Here is a 10,794-nt window from a genome sequence, read left to right on the forward strand (position 1 = left end):
ACCGCAAAATGTTAAGATTGACGGTGCCGTTCTTATTGAATCAGCAGAAATAACATTATGACATTGTGTGAATTGAACGGAACTAGAAGGACTGTTGGCCAGTTCATGATAACTTTTCAAATGGAAGCCTTTCTCTGATGGGGCAAAACTATGTATGTGCAAGTCAATGTGTCTACGGCCATTGGTGTGAAACCGATTACAATCTCCAAATAGCACTCAACATGGCCTTGACTAGCACCCGTTTAGAACATTCCAATATCTCTGGCTTGCCCTGCAATATTCAGAATTCGACGCAGTGTTTCATGCAGGTGCCCCTTCCTATGTGCTACTGTCAATTGGCTTAAACACTACGTGTGCAAACATGCCAGTAAAGACAAGTTACGAGTGTAAAAGACAGCTACAAACATTTCCCCGATCATTAAAAAATATCTACTGAGAATCCGCCTTGAATTTGTGACAATTTTGGTAAGTGATAACCTGCTCCTGCATCATATATCATTGTTCCCATACTGTCATCGCCAAAATGTAAATCGTTCAGGATGTTTTTTTGCTTAACTCCTTCTCATAGTACATAAACGTTTTACACTTTCGACCATCCAAACTGTAATTTTAATATGAGAACCATATATAACTCTTTTCTCCAAGCACTTAAAATTATATTATAAATAGCGTTAAACTTACAATCGTAGTATATTGAGATTATAGATATTTTCCTTTTTGACGGTGATATATTACTGATGCGACTTATCTTGTAATTCACTCCAACAGTGTCAAACCTCATACCATGCTTGCCGTAAAAGGCGACTATGCTTGTCGTAAGAGGCGACTAACGGGATCGGGTAGTCAAGCTCGCTGACTTGGTTGGTGCATGTTATTGTATCCCAATTGCGTGGATCGATGCTCATGATGTCAATCACTGGATTGTCTAGTCCAGACAAGATTATTTTTACAGACCGCCGTCATATAGCTGGAATATTGCGGCGTAAAACAACCAACGAGCCAACCTTCTGGTTTGAGGGTTCCATCTGGGATACCTCATGTCTCTACGTCAGCAGCTGAGCATTTTCTGTACAGTAGCACCAGGGTGATCTTCGGAGACCTGTGTCAAGTGTGTTTGTTGCTTATAATAGCAGCATTCCAGCTATAATCCGGCTCCTGTAATTAATCAATACTAAATGCAACAAGCATGAAATACTCATATCGCCCACCAATATGACATGTCCGGTTGTGTGCAATGCATTAGCGCCTGTGAACTATGTTCACTGGACTTGTTTGTAAATGGCCTAATTGCAAGCACTAAAAGTTATGTCTGGTGTTGTTTTGCCCTCTGCAGTTTATGATAGAACACGTAACTGTATTTTTAATGAGTTGTGTTATTACTTAAACAATAATGAGAGAAGTAAGGGAGTTCTTACTTTACTTAGAGACCAATGAGAGCAGGGGTCACCATGAGGTGTACTGAGAAGTACAGCACCAATCATCTGATGATCTGAGTTGTAGACTGGAGTCTGGAATGCTACAGCACTGGCATGATCAGTAAACAACAAGTCCAGTGTAGCTAAAAGACAGTGAGTTGGAGAGTGAATGAGTTGAGACATTTTCCGCACATTAAAGAAATCTTCAAGTTTCAGAGTTTTTTTTCATGTGACCACCATGACCTGCGATGAAGTAGGATGGTTCGGGTGCCCCTTGTAAATTGTGTTTTCACAATAATTCACCATATACCTTGTCCAAGTTCCTTTGTCAAATGGTATACATCTCAATCAGGTATTTATGGTAACGGTTCTCAGGCAACCCTGCGTAGATGATTTTTTGTAGAATATGTTAACGGTTTCGTAGTTATGCTCTTCCTAAGGATTCATTCGTAAAAACTCCCAAACTATCAAGGCACCAGTTTACCACTAGACCTATTTATATGCCAAGTTTGGTGATTTTCAATCTAAGTCAAAGTCGTTGGCAGGGAAAGTCGAAAAATAATGTTTTTTAAAAATCCAAAGCTATCAAAAGGCACCATCGTTGGATCAAAAACTATTTCTTCCAGATTACCAAACAATTGTTCTATCTTTACTGCTGAGGCCAAGGCTATTCAAACAGCTTTGGAATATATTCAGACACAAAATATCTGCAAAAACTTCATCATCCTCTCTGATTCTTTGTCATGCCTACAGGCATTAAAAAATGTCCGCTCAAATCATCCACTCACTCTTGATATTTAAGAATTACACAATACTCTTGCCACTGGCCAATACGACATCGTCTATTGCTGGTTACCCAGTCATGTTGGAATCACGGGTAACACTATGGCTGATGCTGCAGCAAAAGCAGCTCTCAACAAATCTGTGACCCCACTTCTTATACCATACAGCGACTACAAACCTTTAATTAGATGCTATATCAAAGTCCTTATGCAAAAGAAGTGGGACACCCAAGTAGGTACAAATAAATTACATGCAATAAAACCAAATATCGGTTACACCTACTTGGGTTGTCAGTCCAGATTTGAGGAGGTCATTTTACGACGATGTCGTATTGGCCATAGTAGATATACTGATGAATATTTATTAAAAGGTGAGGATCCTCCGTTTTGTATCCCTTGTGATGAGATAATCACAGTCAAGCATGTCCTGCTTGACTGTATTGATTTTTCCATCACAAGGGATAACTATTTTACTGTCAAAACAGTGAATGACCTTTTTAGCAATGTTAATTCACATTTAATCATTACCTTTTTAAAAGATATAGATCTCATTCACAAATTTTGATGTAAAAAGTTATGTATTTTATAAATCGGTAGTGTATAATTAGTAACTGAGACTGTTCGTGGCTATACCCTCGACGGGGGTTGAAGTAGCGTAAAATTATTGTCCCCCTGAGAGGGTATGTAAGACCACCTCTTTCATAGTATATTTATGTCTACCTCTATTTTAACTGCAGAATATTTGTTAACTTTTAATATCTGACTAAACTCGCAATAATCACCAGTAACTCGGGGAAGTGTAAATCCTGCTGGGAAACCATGCAGGTAGCAGAGGTACCGTAAGTCCCCTTGGTCCCCAGTATGGTGATCTTACCCTTATTGCTGGCAATCTATAGCCCCATTTTTATATTGTGTCGTACCTTAATAATCAGAAATCTTTAGTGTTCTACACCTAGTTTTGGGTCAATCTGTGATATATTGCTGGTTTTTATACTGTCCCTCGTCGACAGTTTTTATTTATACCTATTGTATAACTTGTTCAAGTCACATTATGGCTGAAATATTGCCGACGTGACTTTAATTAAACTCACTCACTCACTCAATCAAAAGGCACCGAAGTACACAATTGACCATTTGGTTCGTTTAGAATCATTTATTAAAAATGCTTTTGTCAATAAACTTGAAAAGGCTTATGATATCACTTGGAAGCATGTCATTTAAAAGATTTACATGACTTTGGTTTAAGAGGCCGCTTGCTTCCGTTTTTAACAGACAGGCAATTTCAAGTTCGTGTTGGATCAACCCTTTCTAATCATTACAGTCAGGATCAGGGGGTTCCACAGGGCAGTATTTTGTCTATCACATTGTTTAGTATAAAAATAAATAGTTTATCTAAAGTATTAAATGACTCAATTGATGGGTCATTGTTTGTGGATGATTTTAATATTTCATGTCGTGGTAAAAATATGCGTACCATAGAAAGACAGTTACAGTTGTGTCTTAATAAAATTACCACCATTTGACCACATTTTGACCATTTGTCTCAAAGTGGGGAGGAGATGAAACAACTCTTCTTCACTTATATAGATCATTAATCCGCTCTAAATTGGACTATGGCTCCATTGTGCATGCTGGATCTTGGAAGAGTAATTTTAACAGCCAGATTCAATCCACCATCAAGGACTTAGACTATGCCTTGGTGCTTTTAGAACTTCTCCTGTGGACAGCCTCTATGTCGAGGCTGATGAACCCTCTTTGAAACTCCACCGTATTAAAATGTCTCTTCAATATATCACTAAATTACACTCCAACCCTTCTAATCCTGCCTATATGACTCCGTTTTTCATCCCCTATATGAAGAAATATTTCAGAAACAACTAAAGCTGGTTCCTCCACTTGGAATGCGGATTAAATCACATGTTATTGCTGCTAATATAGATTTAGATATTATCTCTCCTTACCGCCTTTTGTCTTCTCCTCCCTGGCAGTTGGTGAGGCCAGAAGTAGACATTTCCCTCACACGTTTTATAAAATCTGAGACTAATCCACTAGTATATCAACAGTAATATTTACAGTTCAGAAATAAATACGACACTGACCGTTCAACCTTCACTGATGGATCTAAGGACGGTGGCAAAGTAGCATCTGCCATCGTCATTGGATCAAAACATTTATTCTCTAGAATACCAGGCAATAGCTCTATATTCACTGCTGAGGCCAATGCTATCCTTACAGCCTTGGTATAGATTCAAAAACAGTCTGCACATAAACAATTTATAATATTTTCTGATTCTTTAACTTGTCTTCAGACCCTAAAAAAGTCTCCTCGAATCATCCAATTATTTTAACCATTTTTGAACTTTATAATGATCTTTCAACTGGCCAATACGACATCGTCTTTTGTTGGTTGCCCAGTCATGTGGGCATAAAAGGCAACACAATGGCCGATGCTGCTGCTAAAGCAGCACTCAACAAATCTGTGACGGCACTTCTAATTCCATACAGTGATTATAAACCTGTGATCAGATGTTACATCAGAGAAAGATGTCATTGCTGTGTAAAACGTTTGAAATACTGTAAAAACAGGAATTTAATGCGACATGAAAATAATGCGAGCTCTTGATTTTAGACATAAATGCGCATTTTATAAATGCGGGTGCCCATACCCTTTCCTAAACAAATATGCGCTGGATTTATATTCCAAGAATACAAATGTATTCATTGTGGGTTCATGTCATTGTGGTAAGTGCGTGGATTTCAAAGGAGAATGTTTCTTAACTCTTGACCCACCACTGCACTAACTTTCCATTATCCTCACCTATCAAGTGTCTCTTGTGTTCTAGAAATTACACATTTTGGTTTTTGTTAGGGGTGTCAGAAACCGATTATCGTGAATTCGAATCCTGTTTCATCCAGTTTGTCATAACCGTAGATTTCACCAATTTGGCATACTTGTGACACCTGCAACAATTCGGGCTTTCCTCGCATATTAAGGTGATACAATTTCAATAAATTTCAATGCGGCGTTGTATAACCAACCTCACTCATTCACTCACCTATATGTTTTCATTGGGTCTTGCGGCATGAATGCAACACAATCGATCATTTGCATGTACATCCATACAATTCTGCACATGGTTTTCGGATATATTTCAAGTTTTACATATTTGCAAAGAAGTGTTATGATAATGTGACGGACAAAAAGCCTTTTCAATAATAATAACGTATAAAACGTTAACGCCAGAGAAAAAGAAATCTATACGAAAAGCAGATTTTATTGTACGAATGTCTATCAAATATTGATAATACCAGGTGTTCGCGAATTGATGAAAGTATCCTGCCCAAGCGGCGGCACCCGTCAAAAACACATGCAAAGGCAAGTCAAGTGTTCATCTGAAACTTGGACACTCAAGTAGGTTGTAATAAATTACATGCAATAAAACCAACTATCGGTTACACTTACTTGGGTTGTCAGTCCAGATTTGAAGAGGTCATTATGCGACGATGTCGTATTGGCCATTCGCGTTATACACATGAGTATTTATTGCAAGGTGAAGATCCTCCATTCTGTATCCCTTGTGATGAAAGAATCACAGTCACATGTCCTGTTTGCCTGTATTGGTTTTTCCATCACAAGGGATAATTATTTCCAGGTTTCATCTATGAAGGATCTTTTTAATATAAGTACTCATTTAATTATTGCTTTTTTAAAAGAAATTAAAGAATTAATAGATAAATTTTGATTATATGTATTGTAAAAAGTATGTGATTTTAATTTGGTAAAATGATTATATAACTGTGATTGTTAGTGGCTGTACCTTCAAAGGGGGTTGAGGTATTGTAAAATAATTGTCCGCCTGAGAGGGTACATAAGTCCTATTTCATTCAAAGTATTTTTCATTTTCCATGTTTATAATCGTAGAATTCTTGTTGTTTTTAAATGATTTGGCTTAAACGTACTGACAATCACCAGTAGCCAGAACGATGGTGTAAATCCTGCTGGGTTACCATGTAGCTAGCAGAAGTATCGTAAGTCCCCGTGGTACCTAGTAAGGTGACCTACCTTTGGTTATTGGTGATCTATAGCCCATTTTTATTGTTAACTGTTATGAATTGTTACGAATTTTATTATGATATGCTAGTTTTAAAATCTACATCTGTGATAGTCTAGTGTTTTTACTGTCCTTTATCGACAAATTTAAATGTCTATATTTATGTATTAATAATGTAAAACTTGATTGAGTCACGATATGGCTGAAATATTGCCGATGTGACTATAAATCTTAACTCACTCACTCACATTAACTTAATGTACAAGTTAAAATAAGGAATTGCATCGGACACCTTTTTTGTAACTGATGGGTTAAACATTTTGAGAAAGCTCTGTCCCAATTGAATACACATGGCCTTGATTTGTTCACGTAACATTATCAGATGTACGTAGGATCCCGACATCTCCGTGTCGCACGTGTTAAGCTGTATTTCGGGAAGTGAGTTTGCGGTGCATTGTCAACATTTGGATGAAAGAGCTACCCTTAAGATTAAAAAGACTGCAGTCAAACGTGTCACGATCATGCGCCACTGCAGAGAATTGACAGTATATCGGAGTTGCCTAGAAACGCCAGACCAGAAACCTTTGGGCGTAAATGGCAAAATAGCGGTGAAAATTATGTGAATGGATCACTGTAAATCAGATACCGCCTATGCCAGAAGTGTGCATAAAATCGTTGGTTGTATTGTCGTTGCTTAAAAAGAAGAGCATGGTTATTTAACGCCGCACTCAGCAATATTCCAGCTATATGACGGCGGTATGTAAATGATCGAGTCTGGACCGGCAATCCAGTGATTGACATCATGAGCATCGATCCACGCAATTGGGATACGATGACATGCATGAAACAAGTCCGCCAGCCTGACCACCTGATCCCGGTACTTGCCTCTTACGACAAACCAACTCGGGTTGCTGAAAACCGGAACTCCATGTTTTAAAGAAAAGAGAAAACCAAAGAGTAACGTACAAAAGCATTTGGGACCCGATCAGTTTGTTTAATAGGTATAACAATCCCCACAATAGTATATATCCCCTGTTGTTGGTTGGGTGGTTTGTTGTTTAACGCCGCACTCAGCAATATTCAAGCTATATGACGGCGGTCTGTAAATAATCGAGTCTGGACCAGACAATCCAGTGGTTAATATCATGAGCATCGATCCACGCAATTGGGATTGATGACATGCATCAACCAAGTCAGCGAGCCTGACCATCCGATCCCGTTAGTCGCCTCTTGCTACAAGCCTAGTCGCTTTTTACAGCAAGCAAGGGTTGCTGAAGACCTATTCTACCCCGGATCTTCACGGGTTTATATCCCCTGTGATCCTAGTCGATTTAGCCTGAAAATGTGAATGGCTTTTAAGCGAACAAACTATACTCTCCAAAGCCAGATATGTGTGAGTTAGGAAAATACATTGAAACGAGGAAGGTATTGAGCCAAAATGTTGTGGAAAAACACTTTGTGATTGTAGTCATCTCAGCGGTCAGACATCTCCTGCACATGGAAGAGACGAGTATGCGAATCACTTCCTGGGAAAAACTTGATTCGTCGCTTAACCAAAAGCCAACTGCTGCAACGTCTGGGATTGTGGTTGACTTCGGCGTAGCCGTCTATCCGATTCAATCCACAGGTGCTCTAACGGGTTCAAATCCGGGGATCTGGAGGGCCAGGGGAGAACATCAACGTTGTTGTGTAGACAGGCTCTTGTGATCCATGGTCGAGCTTTGTCCTGTTGGAATACACAGTTGCCGTTGGCTGCAATTGGGAGGACGTCTGGTAGCAGAATTGAATTGTTGTATTTTTGAGCCGAAGGATGATATGGACCAAACATGTCCTGCCATGATGAGAGATAGTCGCCCGGATGATAACGCTACCAAACCTGTCCACTTCCTGTACGCAGTTTCTGGCGTAACGTTCTCTCCGACATCCGTAGACCCATGCTCTTCCATCCCCTCGACGGAGGAGAAATCCTGATTCGTCGCTGAACCAGACATCTCTCCATCGCAGTTGAGGCCAGTTGAGGTTGACGACACAAGTGCAGTCGTTGACGATGTTGTCGACCCAATATGTGTCGAACAGGACGTCTTGCTCGTAGACCTGCTGCTCGTGAACAGTTTTGTGCGGTCTGTACGGAGATTCTGCACAGTCCGGGTATTTGGGATGAGGTTGATGTGGCTGTGGTACTCCTTTCACGTAGGTGGCGCAGTCAGATGAAGCGATCTTTTGCGGAGGTGGTTACTCTTGGTCGTCCCGACCTTGGCCGATCACGTGTTGACCCATGCTGTTGAAACCGATCCCATAGCCTTGCTTGGCGCTACATTGGAAAAAAAATCCTGGCTACAGCTGATCGGGATTGCCCTGTCCGCAAGCGACCTATGGCGTAGTTTCTTTGCACTTCTGTTATTCTTGGCATGTTGTTGAAGTGTCAGTTCTCGATTGACGCAGATGCCAGGCAATCCAAACCCCTGCTCTTTAATACCGTTTTAACGTGCAGCTCCATGGTCATTGTTCCTAATGCACTGGGTACGTGTTTCCTGACTAATGGTTTGTATGTTCTTGTGATCATTACCCATGCTTGCCGCAAAAGGCGACTATGCTTGTCGTAAAAGGCGACTAACGGGATCAGGTGGTCAGGCTTGCTGACTTGGTTGATGCATGTCATCGATCCCAATTGCGTGGATCGATGCTCATGATATTAATCACTGGATTGTCTGGTCCAGACTCGATTATGTACAAACTGCCGTCATATAGCTGGAATATTGCTGAGTGCGGCGTAAAACAACCAACCAACCATATGTGATCATTTTGATCCGGGAAATTTGTCACTGACACTATAACTCATTCAACCTCGTTATGCTGCACCTCTTGGTCCGCTAATGTTGCTTTTATGGCCCAAAATATCCGCATTGCGTTTCTTTTTTTGAAGAGTATATATAGCCAACAAGCATTCTTCCTGCCAGTGACCCCTACTTTGTCCCATGTTAGGCCATTTTTAAACAGCCCGGCCATTCCGAACCAACAGCATCTATTACGTCCACCAACTTAATGTAAGAATTTAGATTTCACACCGTTATTATACACAAATCTAAGCTTTTGTCTGAAACAAAACAAACGGCTATTGTTTCTACGCAGGTGAAAAGACGGGATTTCCTTACAACAACATGTTGACAGGCGTCGATATGACTGAAATACTGTGCAAAGGGGCGTTTTAGCAAACTCACCTGACTCAAACAACAGAAATTTTATTTATAACGCCGATACATTAAAGCAAGATGATCGATACCTCCCTGTCAAACTCAAGCTTAACACCAAACGAAACTTTATGACACATCAACAGCAAGAATTAAAAACAAGCATACAAAAGGTTGTTTTAAAAAAACAGATTGCCAGATTGCGTCGGGAGTGTATCAGTTTTTGCGCTCTTGTTGTGCTTTTGATGACCCAGTTGTCAAACCGTTCGAATGCTTTTTCAACAAAAGCATAACTAAAGCACAAAAACTTCTTATATCCCTGACGCAATCTGGTTTCTCTCAAACAAATTCTCAATAAGGAATAATGCATATGTTAAGTAAATGTTTAATGCAAATATAATTGTGTGAATTCATTAATTCATAATCACCATTGATTTTGATTTGAAGGTTGGCCCTGTGGACAAAACCTCAAACTGTTGTATATATATAGTACATTTAATAAATCTGAAGATGAATGTGCATATTAATATGAAGCCAAGTAACCAGCGGGGCTAAAGAAAGTATACATGTGAACATTGCAATTACAAAGTGAATCAAAACGATACAAGACTGCAACTTGTCCAATACATCTGTGGTAACCATTAAGTCTACATTTAGAAACCATTTGTTGTTTGTTTCGTTTTTAGCCACCATCAAACATGGGTGTGTCCTTTCTCTGGCCCGGCAGTTTAGGATAACTATAAATATATGTGTAAAATGCACTGAGGACTCTAATTGATGCTCGGTACTTATTATTTTGTGTAGGTAGATCCAAAGGGTCATTGTTCTCATTGCTAAAATGATTATATTCACCGATTAAAATTTCATTTTACAAAATTATATTAAGAAATCCGATGAAATGTGTATTGATTTTTCTTAAATGCAACCCCGTGATCCCCAGTTAGGTGGTCTAGCTTTGGTTGCCAGTGGTATATTGCCTAGTCTTATCTTCTGCTACCTAATCTATTGAATGAATTCTTTGATTTTATTGCTGTGATACATGACTTACTGTTTTACTGTCCTTTGTCGACAGGTATTTAATAATAATTAACTTGTTTTCATCGCAATATGGCTGCAATATTGCCGATGCGATGTAAAATGATAACTCACTCACTCGCTCACTAAAAGCAAATGTATTATATAATTTTTTTTGCCGTAATGGCAAACATACAGGTGACATATTTTGGGGTAGCAAAGATCTGGTGTCCTAATTTATTGTGTCATGTTGTGTCTCCATAGGTTAGAATTTCAGATTATGACTCTTGATTTGCCAGTTATATACACAAGCTCGTTTGTTCCACCGAAGGGGTTAACGATT

This window comes from Haliotis rufescens, unplaced genomic scaffold (assembly GCF_023055435.1).
Source record: "Haliotis rufescens isolate VD_foot unplaced genomic scaffold, xgHalRufe1.0.p SCAF_18, whole genome shotgun sequence".
Lineage (NCBI taxonomy): Eukaryota > Metazoa > Mollusca > Gastropoda > Lepetellida > Haliotidae > Haliotis > Haliotis rufescens.